At 40.8% G+C, this 18,561-nt stretch overlaps 1 long non-coding RNA gene across 1 annotated transcript in view; it reads right to left on the bottom strand.

Annotated features, from left to right (window-relative positions):
- Positions 1 to 1,547: 1,547 nt before the first annotated feature.
- LOC135972469 (uncharacterized) overlaps positions 1,548 to 18,561 on the bottom strand; it is a 35,856-nt gene continuing 18,842 nt past the window's right edge. Inside the window, exon 3 of the long non-coding RNA XR_010588927.1 lies at positions 1,548 to 1,899. This is a non-coding gene — a long non-coding RNA (uncharacterized LOC135972469). The remainder of the gene's footprint in view (positions 1,900 to 18,561) is intronic.

Here is an 18,561-nt window from a genome sequence, read left to right as displayed (position 1 = left end):
TTGCTGCAATTTAAGCCCATTGTTTCTTGTCCTACCCTCAGAGGTTAAGGAGAACAATTTTTCTCCTTCCTCCTTGTAACCACCTTTTATGTATTTGAAAACTATTATGTCCCCTCTCAGTCTTCTCTTTTCCAGACTAACCAAACCCAATTTTTCATTCTTCCCTCATAGGTCATGTTTTCTAGACCTTTAATGATTTTTGTTGCTCTTCTCTGGACTTTCTCCTATTTGTCCACATCTTTCCTGAAATGTGGTGCCCAGAACTGGACACATTACTCCAGTTGCAGTCTAATCAGTGCAAAGTAGAGGGGAAGAATTACTTCTCATGTCTTGCTTACAACACTCCTGCTAATACATCCCAGAATCATGACTGCTTTTTTGGGCAACAATTTCACACTGTTGACTCATATTAAGCTTGTGATCTACTATGACCTCCACATCCCTTGCTGCAATACTCCTTCCTAGGCAGTCATTTCCCATTTTGCATGTGTGCAACTGATTACTCCTGCCTAATTGAAGCACTTTGCATTTGACCTTATTGAATTTCATCCTATTTACTTCAAACCATTTCTCCAGTTTGTCCAGATCATTTTGAATTTTAATCCTATTCTCCAAAGCACTTGCAACCCCTCCCACCTTGGTACCATCTGCAAACTTTATAAGTGTACTCTGTATGCCATTATCTAAATCACTGATGAAGATATTGAACAGAACCAGACCCAGAACTGATCCCTGCAGGATCCCACTTGATATGCCCTTCCAGCTTGATTGTGATCCACCGATAAGTACTCTTGGGAATGGTTTTCCAACCAATTATGCACCCACTTTATAGTAGCTCCATCTAGGTTGACACATGCAAGCGAGATATGAAGGAATTTGGAATTGATCCTGATCGATGGGAAACCTTGGCAAGTGATCATAACAAGTGGTGCCGTTGTCTCCATCGGGGCATCAATGTCCACGACAGGAGTTGGCTCCTACAGCTTGAAGAGGAAAGAGCCTGTAGGAAGCAAGCAGCTCCCAACCAAGACACATTTGCAATAACTGCCAGAGATCATGCAAATCTCAGATTGGAGTATTCAGTCTTGAGACATTGCAAACCATCCATATCATAGGCTGCAATTCCCATAATCTCTCACAGACTAAAGGATTCCAACATGCATCTAGGTTGTATTTCCCTAGTTTATGAGAGGGTCATGCGAGACCAGATCAAAAGCCTTACTAAAGTCAAGATATAACACATCTACCACTTCCCCCCTATCCACAAGGCTTGTCACCTTGTCACAGAAAGTTATTAGGCTGGTTTGATACAATTTGTTCTTGACAAATCCATACTGTTACTTACCATCTTATTAACTTCTAGGTGTTTGCAAATTGATTGCTTAATTATTTGCTCCAATATCTTTCTGGGTACTGAAATTAAGCTTATTCTTACCTGTCCCCTGCTGTTATAATAAATAAGCAATCTTCTCAGACAGCATAACATAAGATGGTGTTATTCCTCGTGTGGGTATAGGGGCCCCCAGGAAACCCATCCTTCTCCTCTTCCCAAAAGCAAACAATTTCATTTTTTTAATTATACCTCTCTTAGGCAGATGCTAACCCTGACTTTTAGTTAAAAAGCGAGAGGCAGTAATATAGCAACACTAATTACATGGGCTGTTAGTTGTTAAGCACTGTGATGCCTTTCTCCCAGTAGGTGTTCAGTGTGATATGAATTGATAGTATTACTAGTCCTTCCTGACCTGGGGTACAGGATACCAGGAAATCACACGCTAGTGTAGAGGGCACAATGGAAGCTGTCCCAAATAGATAAATTTGTTGATCTTCCTGCACACCAGTGCCTCCATCTCTTAGCCCTTCAGTCTCTCTTTCAATAGAACTGCCTGTTAAGATCTCCTTTAAAACAAAAAAAAACCAGTAAAATCACTCATTATTTTCAAGCTGTTATCACTGGAAAATACAAGTATGTCTTCAGAATATACTTTCAGCAGTAGGTGGACAGCTGAGATAATAAAAGGCCATCCTAGCTAAAGTACGCACATCTTGGATTTCTCTCTCTAGTTAAAGGTCATTATTAATACCCACCTTGGAGACCACCATCTCATACAGTGTTTACAAAGGTCTCATGACAGGTTACATTACTGCAAATGAACATAGTGGGAACCTGCTAATCTTTGGGGAGAAGTTTGCAGGCCTTAACGGAAAAGGGTACATCTGTCCAAGACTCAAGAGGAGCAAAAGGCAGAGAAGCATCAGTGTTGAAATACCTTATATACCTTGACATAAATGTCTTTACTTTATTAAAATGTCACTACGAAATAAAACTAAGAAACAGCAAAGCAATGTAAGGATCTAAAAAGGAGATCAATATAAACTATAATGATTGCTGCATGTATTGACTTGCTTCTTCTATCAACATTTCTTACATAGCTACCTTGAAGAGACTAGAAGAATGGGACATAGTTTGCATAAATGGCTTTTTAAACAACTAAAAGGAATGACAAGGCTTCAGCAGATGTTATCTGAAGTCATTATGGGCAGATGTCTTGGAGAGACAGTTTAAAGTAAACATGTTTCATGAGTCTTTGTAATGTGAGTCCTTATAATGATTATAGACAAAACCTAACAGAAATATATCAGAAGAATGAAACCTGCCAAACAATCAGTGGGACCAGTGGACAATCAAGGTGATAAAAGAGTACGCAAGGATGACAAGACCATTGTGGAGAAGTGAAATGAATTCTTTGCATTGGTCTTCAATGAAGAGGGAGATTCCCATACCAGAGCCTATTTTTGGTGACAAATCTGAGCAATTATCCCAGATTGAGGTGTCACTAGAGGCAGCTTTTGTACAAATTGATAAATTAAACAGTAATAAATCATCAGGACCAAATAGCATTCACCCATAGTTCAAATATGAAACTGAAGAATTACCAGTTGTGATATGAGTACTTGTGCCACAAGTACTCCTGTTCTTTTTGCGGATACAGACTAACACGGCTGCTACTCTGAAACCTGCAATTGTGATATGTAACTTTTTGTTTAAATCAACCTCTGTATCAGATGACTGGAGGATAGTGTAACGCTGATTTTTAAAAAAGGCTCCCGAGGCAATCCTGCCAATTACAGGCCAGTAAGTCTAACTTTAGTACCAGGCAAATTGGTTGACTCTGTAGCAAAGAACAGAATAATCAGACACACAGATAAATATGATGTGCTGCGGAACAGTCAACATGGCTTTTCTAAAAGGAAATCATGCCTCACCAATCTATTAGAATTCTTTGAGGGGGTCAACAAGTATGTGGACAAGGGTGATCTAGTGGACATAGTGTACTTGGACTTTCAGAAAGCACAGTCCCTCACCAAAGGCTCTGAAGCAGAAGAAGAGTCATGGGATAATAGGGACCAGCTCTGCTCAATATATTCATAAATAGTTTAGAAAAAGGGATAAACAGTGAGATGGGAAAGTATGCAGATGATACAAAATTAATCAAGACAAAAGTCCAAACTTGACTGCAACGAGTTAGAAAGGGATATCACAAACCTGGGTGACTGGACAACGAAATAGCAGATGAAATTCAGTGCTGAATATGTTTTCCAAACTATACATACAAAATGATGGGGATCTAAATTAGCTGCTACCACTCAAGAAAGATCTTGTAGTCATGGATAGTTCTCTGAAAAAAACTGCTCAGTGTACAGCAGCAGCCAAAAAAGCTAACAATGGAAAGGGATAAAAAAAATATATTATACTATATAAATCCACAGTACACTGTGCACCCACCCTTTGAATACTTCATGCAGTTCTGATCATCCCATCTCAAAAAAGATATATTAGAATTGGAAAAAGTACTGAGAAGAGCAACAAAAATGATTAGGGATATGGAACATATTCCATATGAGGTGAGATTAAAAAGAGTAGGACTGTTCAGCTATGAAGAGAGCCTACTAAGGGGGCATATGGCAGAGGTCTATGCAATCATGAATGGTGGGGAGAAAGTGAATAAGGAGATATTATTTCCCCCTTCACATAACACAAGATCCAGGGTTCAACCCAATTAAAATATGCAGCAGGTTTAAAAAACAAACATAAGGAAGTACTTCTTCACACAACACACAGTCAACCTGTGTAACTTGATGCCAGGAGATGTTGTAAAGGTTGAAAGTATAACTGTGTTAAAAAAGGAATTAGCTAAGTTCATGGAGGATAGAGTCCATCAATGGCAATTAGCCAAGATGGTCAGGAACTCATCCCCGTGCTCTGGGTTTCCTCAAACCTCTGACTGCCAGAGGGTGGGACTGGATAACAGAAGATGGATCACTCACTAGTTGCCCTGTTTTGTTCATTCCCTTTGAACCATTTGCCACAGGCCACTATCAGAAGACAGGATACTGGGCTACATGGACCATTGGTTTGACTCACTATGGCCATTCTTATGTATGATGACCCAAAAAATAAATAAGTATATGTACACACACACACACCCTGTGACGGGTTGGATCACAGAAACCCCCTTGGGAGCTGCCACCCGATGTGCAAAGACTACCCCTGCTTCTGTTTTCCCTGCCAGCTCAGGACTCCAGCACCCTGTCTTGCTGAGCCAGACACTCCTGTTTGGCTCCAACACAGACCCAGGGTCTGAATCACTTGTCCCAAAGCTGCAAGTTTACCTGAAAACAGCTCACAATAGTGTGCTTGTTTTTAACACTCAGATGCCCAACTCCCAATGGGGTCTAAACCCAGATAAATCTGTTTTACCCTGTATAAAGCTTATGCAGGGCAAACTCAAATTGTTCGCCCTCTATAACACTGATAGAGAGATATTCACAGTTGTTTGCTCCCCCAGGTATTAATACATACTCTGAGTGAATTACTAAATAGAAAGTGATTTTATTAAATACAGACAGTAGGATTTAAGTGGTTCAAAGTAGTAACAGACAGAACAAAGTAAGTCACAAGCAAAATAAAATAAAATGCGCAAATCTATGCCTAATCAAACTGATTACAGATAATCTCACCCTCAGAGATGCTTCAGTAAGTTTTTCTCAGACTGGACACCTTCCAGGCCTGGGCACAATTCTTTCCCCTGGTGCAGCTCTTGTTGCAGCTCAGGTGATAGCTAGGGGATTCTTCATGATGGCTTCTCCCTCTCTCTGTTCTCTTCCCCCCTTTATATATCTTTTGCATAAGGCGGGAACTCTTTGTCTCTCTGGGTTTCCACCCCCACCTCACTGGAAAAGCCCCAGGTTAAAGATGGATTCCAGTTCAGGTGACATGATCACATGTCACTGCAAGACTTCATTACTCACTTGCCAGCACACACATATACAGGAAGACTCACAAGTAAATACAGCCATCTGCAGACAATGGGAGTCATCAAGATTCCAAACCATCATTAATGGTCCACACTTTACACAATTACAATAGGCCCTCAGAGTTACATTTTATATTTCTAGTTTTGGATACAAGAGTGGTACATTTATACAAATCAGATGATCATACTCAGTAGATTATAAGCTTTGTAATGATACCTCACAAGAGACCTTTTGCATGAAGCATATCCCAGTTACGTTACATTCACTTATTACCGTATTTTCTCTAAAACCATCTCAGTTACATTATATTGACTTATTATCAAGTTTTTATAAAACCATATAGACTGCACAACGTCACACACCCATCCCAATCCAAATTTATTTTGCACTGCTTTCGTCACATCGGATGCTCAGCACAAAAAAAAAATGGATTTTCCAAGTATTTGCCACACCTGGTATGCCAGGTTGGGTTTTTAGAGAAAAATGCAAGAATATGATGAATTTTGATTGATTAGCTAAAATTAGCAACAATTTCCTTGGAAGTGCCTGTACACCCTAGTTTAAAATAGCATGGGAGAACTTAAACCATGAGTCAAATGCAGTAGTAGCTCATGCTAATTTTATATTCATCAGGAGATCCAGCATTCACAACCTGTAGATATAGCCATGTACATGTGAGTTCAGAGTTATTACAGAAAATTGTCAGAAGTCTGATTTTTATTAAAGCTCAATCTTGGCTGACAAAATGCTGACATTTCTACAGAATGTGCCTATCATCTGATAGAGCGAGAAAATGTTAACCAGCAGGCAATAAGTACCATGATAAATGTATTTAGAAACTAAAGTAATTCTCATTCTAGTGGTAAAAAGTAGAAGTGTGTTTAATATGCTTAATAAAAGGCAAAAGTACCTAGATGGAACCCTGCCTCAAGGTTCACACTATCTTTTTGCAAAGTGTGCATCCCCAAAATAATGGATTCTGAGGCCTCCAGGAATAACCTCTATACCAATAATTATAACAAAATTGTAATGTATTTTGCATAATGTTGTCCATTTGATTTTCATGAAAAAATTATCTTAGTTCTGCACATTTTTCTAAGCAAAAAATAGACCAATTTCTTCTTAAATTTTCCTTAGGTGTTTTGCTGGAAGAAGCTGGCAGTTAGTTTTCATTAGTCTCTTTTCTAGTTTTACTTCTATCTAGGCAGAGGGAGAGAAATGAAGGTTCACTGCTAGTAACTGAAATAGATGTTTTTTTTTTTTTTTAAATAAAAATACAAAGACCTTTTGGAGGTAAAATTTTAGAAGATCACCCAACACAACCCAGACCAATATTCTTTCAGCATGGGTCTCATCCATCCTCAATATCCAATAGTCATTTGTGAAGTATCTTGACTTCACTACTGAACACATTTGGCCAGAGTCTCTTCTGCACCAAAGCACACTTGGCACAAGTTCAACAAGGACATGATTACGGTCCCAGCACTAACAGTAAATTAAAGAACCTTAACTTATAACAGTTGGAGTATTTCCTTCTGAAGCCATATGCCAGATGTTAAGTACTATAGGGAGTGCTAGCCCACCTCTACCTTCCTGACATACCCCCTACCCTCAGATTTGGAAGAGACTGGCACAGGAGCTAGTTCTCTCAGCTTTACTCTACTGAGTGAATTCTCAACTGGATTGCTGCAGCTCAGGTTGTAAAGTCCTCTTTACACCACTCAGGTGGTATCACAGTTCATGCAAATGGAACAACCATGGTCGAGAATCTGGCCCAGTTTGTGGATTTGTATTATACATGTGACATGGGAGCACAGTGCCACTTACATCTGACACTATTCAGGCTTTGCTCACATCTCATTTTCACAAGGGAAACATTTCTTTATTTAAAAAAAAAGTGCAACATGCCCAAAGCCAAATCCCAGCTCAGTACATTTACCAGTTTGTTGGGTATTTGACGTCCAAACTTGCCAGACGTTCCCTATCTTTATAATAGCCATTGCCAAACCACAGACCTGAGCACATCCATACGTTGAGGTTGCTCACATTCACATTTTGCCATTTAGTCTTATTTTCAATCTTATTAGCTGTGAGGTCCTGAAGTAGACTAGAAGGAAAATTGTGTCATTAGGTCCTGCAAGGTATATAAAAGTAAGAAGAGTAGTGCCAAAAGAATGGCTGTATTTTATTTAATGGTACTGTAGTTTCAGTTTAGAACATGTATACAAACTCGTACTCCCTCAAACCTCCTCCCCTCCTCAACCATTCCACTATCCCAACATGTGATCTCACACTGTTTGTTGATTTTTCTATTTAAGTGTGTGTTTTTTGTTTTTTAACTAAAACCAAGCAAGTGAAAACAAACCACTACCACACTAATTTTATTTGGAAAAACGAAGGTGATTTAGAGTTAATGCTGACAATTGCCACAATTGGTATTGTGGCCTTGATATCAAAGAGTTCTCAGAACAGCGCATGGGATTTTATGCCATATATATTTATGCCATTTATATGCAATAATACACAATGGTACGCACAGGATACATTAAGGATGCTTCAGATTAAATCAAAATCTTACCATTAATAGACTTTTCTGTGCGCTAATTTAATCTCTTTTCTTCTGTGCATATTTAGTTCCATATTATTAATGTTTCTATAATGGATTATAATATTTTAATAGATTTCATTTACTTATTTTCCTTTTTTAAAGAATCTCTTTTGGGAACCTTAAATGTTTATATTAATAATGCAATAGCAGTGTGATCACCCTTATATTCAGCATGGCTTTCCCCCTGTGAACTCTGAAACGTGACTGATATTCTATACCAGAATACACTGTACAAAATCTTCAATGGTATATGCCAGTGATGTCAATAGGTGTTGCACATTCACAGGTCAAGGGCTCTGTAAGGCCCTATGTGTGTGACATAGTCCCTTAAAATTTATTGGATTTAGCATGCTGTTTAGGTTACATGTGTTGTCATCCATGAACCTATAGGTTAAACATCTGTCATTCATTAACCCATTGTATAGCCTGCATGGAAATACAAGATGTACTTTTAAAAAGAAGGGCTAGTTCACAAACCCTAACCTATGTTCTTTGAAATTTCAGGAGAATATGTATTTTTCACTTCAAAACCTGCAAAAAGCTGTTCCTCAAAATTCTGTCAATATTCAATTTTGACTGGAGGTGAAATGATATTTTAAGGGAATTTCAGCAATGTTAAGTGTGATGGAAATATTTCCCAGAGTTAAGAAAAGAGCATAAAAAGTACAGAGAAATGATCAGCCTTAAGTGGTGGGGACTTTGTGACAGGGTTTGATTTTGGAAAGTGGTAAGTACCTTGGCAGGGTCAACCTCTTATAGCTTTGCAGCAGGGTCATGCCTATCATCATGCAGCACACTGGTTCATTATTCTATGCTTGAATCAAAGCAAGAGAGGGTAAATCACAGTTCTGTAGCCTCCCTCACCTTGTGTAACAGATTTTATGCCGTCTGGTTTCTGAAAACTGCACACGTCATCCATCATGGTGCGTTTGCCATACTGTCCTCTTTCCTCTAAGTTTCTGTCTACATTTCTTCCAACAAAAGTTGTGAGGGTTCACACTAAATCAGTGGTCGGATAACAGGCCCACATGTTAGTTGTGATGAATTGTCTTCCCCAGACAACTCCCCCAGCCAAAAAATGAGAGCGTCTGGGATTGCACACGAGACCTTTTGTCAGTTTGGCATTAAGCAAAAAAAGCCAGGGAGCAAGTACTATGGAATTTAGTCCAAGTCAGCAGGCAGGACACTAATCAGCCTGTCAGTTGGAGGAAGATAAGAAGGGCAGGCAATTTAAATGAGAAAGTGAATGCACAATTTCACACAGTAGCATATTTAGATGCTTGACTTTCTCCCTAAATAGGTCCCACGGTTAATGTAAGCATAACAATCTGACCTGTACAGCACACACAGACAATCCCAATCTGGAAACCAGGCATTGCTGCCCTTTCCATGCTGCTGCTATCAACAGATATCACATCAGCAGTTATTATGACAAGACAGTGAGAGCAAATTAAGGCCCTCATCCAGAAAATCACTTAAGCATGTGCATAATTTTAAGCACGGTAGCAGACTCTGAAGTTAGATTGCTCATGTGCTTAAAGTTAGACATGTATAAGTGTGTTGTTGGACCAAGGCCTACAAGAACATCTGCCACTAAAGCAGTATGGTGAGGTTCATGCTGTTACAACTGTTCTTCTGCTTTCTGACCACTGACCACTAATAATTTGTTACTACTTAACCATTTTCCTCTGCTCCCCCACTCCCTATCGGCATCAGTCATGGCGATATTACTCAACTCTTTACTGATACATTAATATGCCTGAAGAATCCTGTACTTGAAACTCACTAGCAGTACCCAGATTACCCATGCCCCAAACTGAGGCTTTGTCTCCACTTGTGGCAGCATATAGAGTACGTGAAGCAACATGCCGCAGTGAGAAGCAGGCTGCATTCACACAGTGGTGTGTAGGCACATGAGGCAACAAAAATCTTTGGTTGGGGGAGGCATCAGGGAAAGACTCCAACAGGGTGGTGTCACTGGAGCCTTTGCCTACTGCCTCTTCATCTCTGTAATGGGGTTGGCACTCACCCCCGGCGCCTCCTACTGGTTGTCTCCAGAATTAGCTCTGTCTTGTGGAGCGCTCCCTCCTGGTGGTGTCCTGTCCATTGTCTCGCCCTTGGTTGGCGTGTGGACCCGCATCGCTCTCTGGCTTGCGGCGTCCTCTTACGGACCACTGCCCTCCAGCAGTGTCCCTTAGTCCACCCACACCCCCTTCTGGGGGGGGGGGATTGGGGGGGAGTTAACAGGAGTCTTTGCACTGGCCTCAGCAACCTACCACAACCCCCAAGTCTAACCCCTCTTACGTCAGGGGGCAGGTTGCAGCCTGACTTGGCCACTGCTCCATGGCCCGGTGTAGCATAAGGGGGAAGGGGGGGGGGGATCCAAGCCCACCCGCTACTCTGGGTTCTGACCCAGGGACCCTCTAACGGCAGCCTCTCAGCCCTCCTTCTCTCCCCTTGCCTTCAGCCTTCCCTGGGTCACTTCCCCTCTGACCCCCTAACGGCAGCCTCTCAGCCCTCCTTCTCTCCCCTTGCCTTCAGCCTTCCCTGGGTCACTTCCCCTCTGACCCCATTGTAGCCTCTAGGCCCTTCAGTCTGGCAGGTATCAGGCTGAAGCTCCATTCTGCTTCCCTGAGCCTACCCAGCACTGCGCTATCCTGGGTGCTGGTCTCCTGCTCAGAAGACAGACCTTCCTCCCTGAGGATCTGGGACAGACTGACTCTCTTCTCTCAGAGCAGCCTTTTTATAGGGCTGATCCGGGCCCTGATTGGCTCCCTCCAATCCGGGCCCTGATTGGCTCCCTCCAATCCGGGCCCTGATTGGCTCCCAATAAGCCCTTTTCTTATTGGTTGCCGGGCTGCACAGGCACACTGGCCTGCTGCACCCCCTCTAATATGAGGGTGGGGCAGACACCCCACCACAACTTCCAACAGATCCATTTCCAGCTGCCAGAGCCTTTTATTGCAGTGGGGTGGCAGCTAGGTTTGCCAGGTTCCTAATTGCACAAAACTGAACATCCTTTCTCCACCCTTCCCTGAGGCCCTGCCCCCACTCACTCCAGCCACCCTTCCTCTGTCACTCGCTCTCCCCCACCCTCACTCACTTTCACTGGGCTGGGGCACAGGGTTAGCGTGCGGGAGGGAGAGGAGGGGAGGACTCCGGCTGGGGGTGCGGGCTCTGGGTTGGGGCTGGGGATGAGGTGCTTAGAGTGCAGGAGGGAGCTCCAGGCTGGGAAAGGGGTTGGAGTGTGGGGTCTGTGAAGGAGTTAGGGTGCAGGAGGGGGTTGCGACCTGGGGCAGGAGATGTGAGCTCCAGGAGGGGGCTCAGGGCTAGGGTAAGGGGTTGGGCTGTGGGAAGGGGGGGCTGGCTTTGGGAGGGAGTTTGGGTATGGGAGGGGATTCTGACCTGTGGCAAGGAGTTCAAGGTGCAGGGTCCAGCTGGGCAGCGCTTACCTAGGGTGGCTCCCGGTCGTTGGCGCAGTGGGGCTAAGGCAGGCTCCCTGCCTGCCCTGGCTCCGTGCTGCTTCTGGAAGCGACTGGCATGTCCAGCCCCTAAGCGGAGGTGCAGCCAGGCGGTTCTGCACGATGCGTGCTCCCTGCGCCCGCAGGTGCCACCCCACAGCTCCCATTGGCCGCAGTTCCCAGACAATGGGAGCTGCAAAGCCAGCACTGGGAGCAAGGACAGCATGCGGCGCTTCCCTGATCGCCTCTGCGCCTAGGGGCCAGACATGCTGGCTGCTTTCGGGGAGCTGCACAGAACCACGGTAGGCAGGGAGCCTGCTTTAGCGCTGCTGCACCAACTGCATTTTAACAACTTGGTCAGCAATGCTGACCGAAGCCGCCAGGGTCCCTTTTCGACTGGGCATTCCAGTCAAAACCTGGACACCTGGCAACCCTAGAGGCAGCAGGACACTACGCTGCTAAAGTTAGCATTGTAGACATGTCAGGCACTATTTTGGCATATATAGAGCTATGTAGGAAAGGTAACTTAAGGTCCTGGCATGTCTTTACTTGCCTATGCTGTGCCTCACCATCTACACTGCTATTTGTACCCAAGCTGGGGTGTGTGTGCATGTACTATCTGTAGTCTACACACCGCCGTAAGTGTAGGCACAAAGTGAGATATCCTGGTAAAATTTAATAATTTAGACCTCTGCTGCAATGTTCTGGAGATAGAATTGCATTATTATTGTTACCCTTTCTTGACATGAACAACTAATCAAAGTTTGGGCCCTGAGGATGTTCCAGCTGAGAGCAGGTTTGATGATGGACTCTGGTATTTTTTTGATGTACTCTTGCTTGACAAGGAATGTACCTGCTTCTCCAAAGTCTCTCCAAGGTTCCTCAGGTGCTAAATCAGGCCTCCTAAGATTCCACAAAGAACACTTACTAGTATGCCATTCTACCAGGTAATAGGATACTATTGCATACCTTCAGTATAACAAGTTACTGAGCCTGTATAAGTCAGAGCTGTATGAATCTGCTGATCAAAAAGCTTAGGGGAGTGCAGGCCTCGGTCCACAAGGAAAGACCCACAAAGCCTATAGGCACAAGACAGGCAGGACACATTCAGGGGCTGTGTTCCCCTTAGAAAATGTTACAGTAGACTATTATAATTTCAAATATAGGAAAATGCAACGGTATCCAGGCACATAGTTAATACCATAAGCAGAGTCTAGTGCTTTGGACAGTTGGTTGGTTTGTATTCCCATGACTAACTCAGACAAAAACTGAAGCCTCTCCTGAGAGCCTGAGTCAAAAAGACTTCTGCTGATTTTCTATAGCACATGGCTTAGTCAGTCCAAAAACCATAATATCATGCAATTTCAAGCAATTGGTCAATCACAATGAATCCAGCTCAAAAGTTTAAACGTGCACTCCAAAAATCAGTGGTAACATTTTTGCTGATATCCTGATGTCTATCTAAGCATTTATTCCTCAATGATTACTTAGACAATTTGCTGAGCTAACTTTGACATTCACAGAAATGACAAATTTAAATTTGGACAATATGTTTTTGTAGGAGCTGCACAAACCCCCCAAAAGAAATTGAGAGTTTTCATTTTTCTACAAACAATGTACATTCAAAGGATGATACAAATAGCTTTTTGCAGGATATAGTTTGTTTGTCCAAAGTCAGTGGAGGGTTTAATAAAACACATTCTAGAGCTCTGCTTGATTTCACATTTATATAATTCTGTTGCAGAATTTAACAGATAGCTTTAAAGGTATTGATATTTAAAGGACACATTATATAAATTAAAATTATGCTTGTAATGTACCATAAAGGATTTTTTTAAAAAGTAACCAGATATTTTAATTTTCCAGTGTTAAAATAGACTATGTTCACTTATGTCTTAGTGGCACTAGCACTATTATAAGTGTATAATATTTCTGTTCCTTAACAATTAAATAAACTTTCCCCAACATTACTGTTATAATTTCCAAGGACCAATGAAAAAAAATCTTTCATACACACTTTGGGTCCTTTCTTTATATGAAATTTTTTTCCCAGATTTATGCAAAGATGCATTTAAAAGTGAACTGGTCTTTAACAAATTTAGTTCTATAATGTTCCACCAGTCAACAGCATGCTATCATTTTTGTTTGCTACCTGCTACAATAAAAAAAGATTTCTAAAATATAAAAAGAAAGTGGCGATTGATTTCTCTGTGGGGCTTGTCATTCTGCTTTGTTAACATAGCTACTATAGTACATCAGACAGCTGAGGTTATTCATTTGCTTCATCAATAAAAAAAAGGGGGGTAACCAAAATAATTTTCCTTCCAAATTCCTGGCTGCCCCCATGCTAAAAGCCAATGATGTGTAGAAAAAAAACCCTCATAACTCCTTGCCTGATAAATGAGTAGGAAAAGTTTGACAGATCAGAATGATACAAAGCAGCCTAAAACATTTGGCACAATGTGTGTCTGGCATACAGAGACTGCCTGTCAAATGCCTATGACTCCATACAGCAGCTAGGGACCCTATGGAGCAGCAGATGGACCATTAAGGTAGTATTAATGTAGATGCCATCAGTTTTCAGTTCTGACTGGGACATACTCTTTAGAACTATGAGCAGCTGCTGCCATTTATTGTGACAGCTTCCTGCTAACTTTTGCCAACTGGCACAATCTGACTCTTTGTACCTGAGCTATTAAATGTGTGACTTCCACCATTTTATTCCTCCAGAGAACTCTTAATAATCCTCTAAAGAAGGAATGAGGCATTTATCAGCAAAGTGAATATACATATGGTACAGTTCTATTGTCCTTTTACAGTGCTGTGTACAGTATTTTACAGATGCTAAATAAATAAGCATACTGTATAGAATTTGTATTTTTATACAGTCAAGTCTGAAATTCTTGAGCTGTATTTAAATGAGAAAAGTTATATTACGTTTTAACTATTGATTTACAAGCTATTGACATACCGTGAGATCTTTAATACCAATAAGCAAAACAGTTAAACATTGATGGAGTGCATAGCATAGCAGTTAGTAGGGAGTCTTCATTTTGACTTCTGCTTTCTGATTCAATGCGTGTAGGTCAATATTACAATTTTAAAAGAGAAATTTTGCACACCTGCTGGTCTATTTAATGTCTCAAAAGAAACATTTAGATAACAAAGCTGCCCATTCTTGTAATGTCTCTACTGCACATCAAGAACAATGCATTATACATGATAAGTGATCATGCATCTGTTATCACCTGCACAATAATTTCAGCAAAATATGCTACAATACTACTGGTAGAAAAAACTCTTGCATATTTCTTTGATCCAGCTAGACTTCTACGGATGCATGACATCATTTCTGATTGTGCCAAACAAGAAAGCTAACCGTACAGCACAGCATAAGGTTTGACATACAATAAAACTGCAGCTAGTCATTATAAAAATGGCTGGCAGACATATTCATTATGCTGAGCTAATGTCTTTTCTGTTTCAAATCTCTCTGTAATCTGACTAATAATGTATATTTCTACAGCAGATCTCAGCCACTTGATAGGTGTGTATGAGAAGTACACGGTTTTCCTTTTTGGGGGGAACAAAAAAAATTAAGATATTGTTGTTCTGATTTAGGGAATCAGCAGTGCACACACTACTGAATCCATTCAAGATGAAAGGGTTGAGCCTACATATAATGGGAAAATTATAAATTAAACATAGCTAACATTAATAAATCCTGTACCATTAGCATGAGAAGAAAACATCTGAAATAATAGTTTAAATAAAAAGAAACTTATTAGAGAAAGGAAAATTTGGATATCATAAAGAAATGTTTTTAACTTCACATACCTATTTTTATGTAACATATTATATGCATTTCATGTATTCCTATTTTTCTAATTAAAAGCAGGTGTCTATTTTTCCTTTTTGTTTTGTTTATATTTTTATAAACCCATATCAACTCTATGAAATGAAGGTTTCTATAAAACTAACTATTCAGTCCATTGATAGTCAGCTATCAGTGTATAACAAATTATTTTAAAGGTGTAAATAGCATTCACAACAAGACACTAAACAGGCCAATCCAGAAAAGCCAAAGGGATTTAAGGATGCTCAGCACCTTGCAGCATTAGGCCCCAATACCATTCTTAGCAAGACGTCATTATTCAGCACACTTTAGCATATGTTTAAGTCCTATTAACTTTTAAGGCATGTAAAGGCCTCATTCAGGAAAGCATCTCAACTTAGGAAAGTACTTTAAGCACATGCTTAGCTTTGCATACCTGCTCAAGTCCCATTGAAATCAATGGGATTCAAGCATGTGCTTAAGTGCTGTACTCAGTCAGAACCTTAGAAACACCAATAAAATTATTGTTTGAAGTTAGAGGGCCCACGCACATCAGACACATTCACCTTACTCGTGCCCAGTTAAGTACAAGCTAAATGAAACCACACAACATGCTATTTAATTTTATTAAAGGTCTATTCCAAGCATCAGGCACTTAACAGATAGCTAAACAAGTTGTGCTAAACATGTTGTGAGTTAACTACCTATGCAGTCCTATTACTACACCTGGTAAATATTACTGTAATAGACCCTTATAAAATAACATTACACTTAATCCACTCACTTCCCAATGATTGCTTTCCCAGAATGAACAGCAAGTTAACAAATCTAGACTATGCCAAACCAAGATGGGGGAGGGAGTTCTGTTGTCAAGGTTGTAATATTAATATTTGCTTCCTTAAGAGAATTTGCATAAATATTTTATGTAAGGTTCTACTAGAAAAGACAATATGTGTTGGAGCTGTTCGAAATAGTATGGAAGAAAGGGACTAAATGTAACTAACCAAGCCCCAATTTTTTTCAGTATGTCCCTTTTTGTCTGTCACCATTTTGAAATTCTACATTTAATTATCTTCCCAAGATGAACTATTTCACAAAGTTATGAAAACATCAGGGTAGAGGTCTCACACAAATAAATGGAGATGTCCTATCGCCTAGAACTGGAAGGGACCTTGAAAGGTCATTGAGTCTAGCCCCTGCCTTCACTAGCAGGACCAAGAATTGATTTTGCCCCAGATCCCTAAGCGGACCCCACAAGGATTGAACTTTCAACCCTGGGTTTAGTAGGCCAATGCTCAAACCACTGAGCTATCCCTCCCCCCTAAATGTAGAAACATGTTCACAGCACAGAATTCCCATCACAAACCACATGAACTGAATCCTATACTTGCAACTCCAAGCACAGAAGGCAAGGACTGAATAGTCATTCAAAGAAAACTAACTTCTTGCCCCTGCAGGTCAAGCGTTGAAAAATATTGGCAAAGCAATGTGAAAAAGATTGCATAGTAGTTGTCTGTCTTCTGCCTGTTCTGTGAATAAAAATGGGTCTTCAGTTTCCAGAGCACACAATCCAGCTCCTTCCATGAACACTAAATCCACTTAAAAAAAAAAATCAAAGTTCATAGGGACAGCATATGGCTTAGGTTCATGATAGGAACTGTGGTTGGAGCATTAAGACATGGTAAACTGCTGCTGCTCCATACCAGAGCAAGTCACTGCCTGGATTGAAACAGAAGAATAAAAACAAGGATCATTCTTAAGTTGCAATGGGTTTTGTTGTGTGAACTTTTGGGGGAGAGTTTTTTTTCCCCTGGGAAGGGGAGGATGAAGTAGGGTCTGATTCTGAAAGGTGCTAAACACTCTTGGCTCCCATTGGGAACTGAGAGGACTCAGCAACTTGTAGGTTCAACCCCTTATAGCTTCACACTGGTGACTGGAATATGAATTCCCTAATGTAGATACTATGGAACACATTCCGCTCCTCTCCCATCTCCTAGGAACGAAAGAATGTTGCTTCCTTTTTTCAAATAGAGTTCAAAGGCTTACAGTTTCCTTTAAGAAATACCTGCTTCTCTTCATCAATGTGCATATATTACCCATTTCAAAAGCATATTAATATCCTTTGTGACTTCAGTTAAAGTAAACAGAAATAATTGGAAGGGTGACAGCTAAATTATTAGAAGACAGTACTTAGGACTCGCAGTACAAACTAAGAACAAAAGAGGGTAGCATCAGTAGGTATTCCTCAGAGATAGATAATTAAGAAGAATGTAGCACTTTTACCTCAGTAGAGACAGTTTATTTAGAAGAGTGTTTTAAAAAAAATACTGAACAAAGTGTTAGAAAATCCCATCCATTCATTTTGTCCTAAACTGCAGGTAATAAACTTTTTATTATATTCCTTGCTTTCACCAGAAATACCACCACAAAGGGTAAGAGGTCAAATGTAGAAACAGTTAACATTACTCATTTTTTAAAAACATGGTTCTATTTCTGTGTTCTCCACTAATTACACAGAGTCTGGTTCTACTGTCACATACTTCCATGTAAATCAAAAATAACTCAACTGAGCTGAATGTAAAAGTGTTGTAAGTGATGCCCAGATCAGACCCATAGTGCATAGGGAGGTTGTGGAATCTCCATCTCTGGAGATATTTAAGAGTAGGTTAGATAAATGTCTATCAGGGATGGTCTAGACAGTATTTGATCCTGACATGAGGGCAGGGGACTGGACTCGATGACCTCTCGAGGTCCCTTCCAGTCCTAGAATCTATGAATCTATGCATACCAAAACCTTGTACTATATAACTTTTATCAAATTCTGTCATATCAGAAAAGTAGACATGGCTAAGGGCAGGCTGTAGAGGTAATCTGCAGATTCACATGGTAGGAGTCCACAAATAGCAAGCATTCTACCCAAGGCTACACAGCAACATTTGTTTTCATAAAAATATTTAAAGCTAGTTTACAAAACAAGCTTCCTAGTCATTTCATTACCTGAAATTATGTTAATTTCCCTAACTTAGAACAGTATTTTCTGATGGACATTTCTTTGGATAGATACTGTGGGGATGGGTGCCATAGAAACACCTGTAGTGAATAAATGAAATATATGTTTCTGCCAGAAACATCCTAACCGATAATGTAAAAGATCATTCCTGATAGTGGACATCATCTTCCAGTAATGTCGCATATCACAAATAGTTAGACTGCTGTTCCTGCCCATCAAGTTTTACTTGTTGTCACTTGCAGTTTCAGCTATAGGATGCCACCACGCTGTGGCATGTCACTGCTAGCTTGTGGTGCACCACAGTTCAAAGATGGTGTGTGACATGCCT

This window comes from Chrysemys picta, chromosome 6, assembly GCF_011386835.1.
Source record: "Chrysemys picta bellii isolate R12L10 chromosome 6, ASM1138683v2, whole genome shotgun sequence".
NCBI lineage: Eukaryota > Metazoa > Chordata > Testudines > Emydidae > Chrysemys > Chrysemys picta.
Note: the sequence above shows the minus strand (reverse complement) of the source record. Positions and strands in the feature narration are given on the sequence as shown.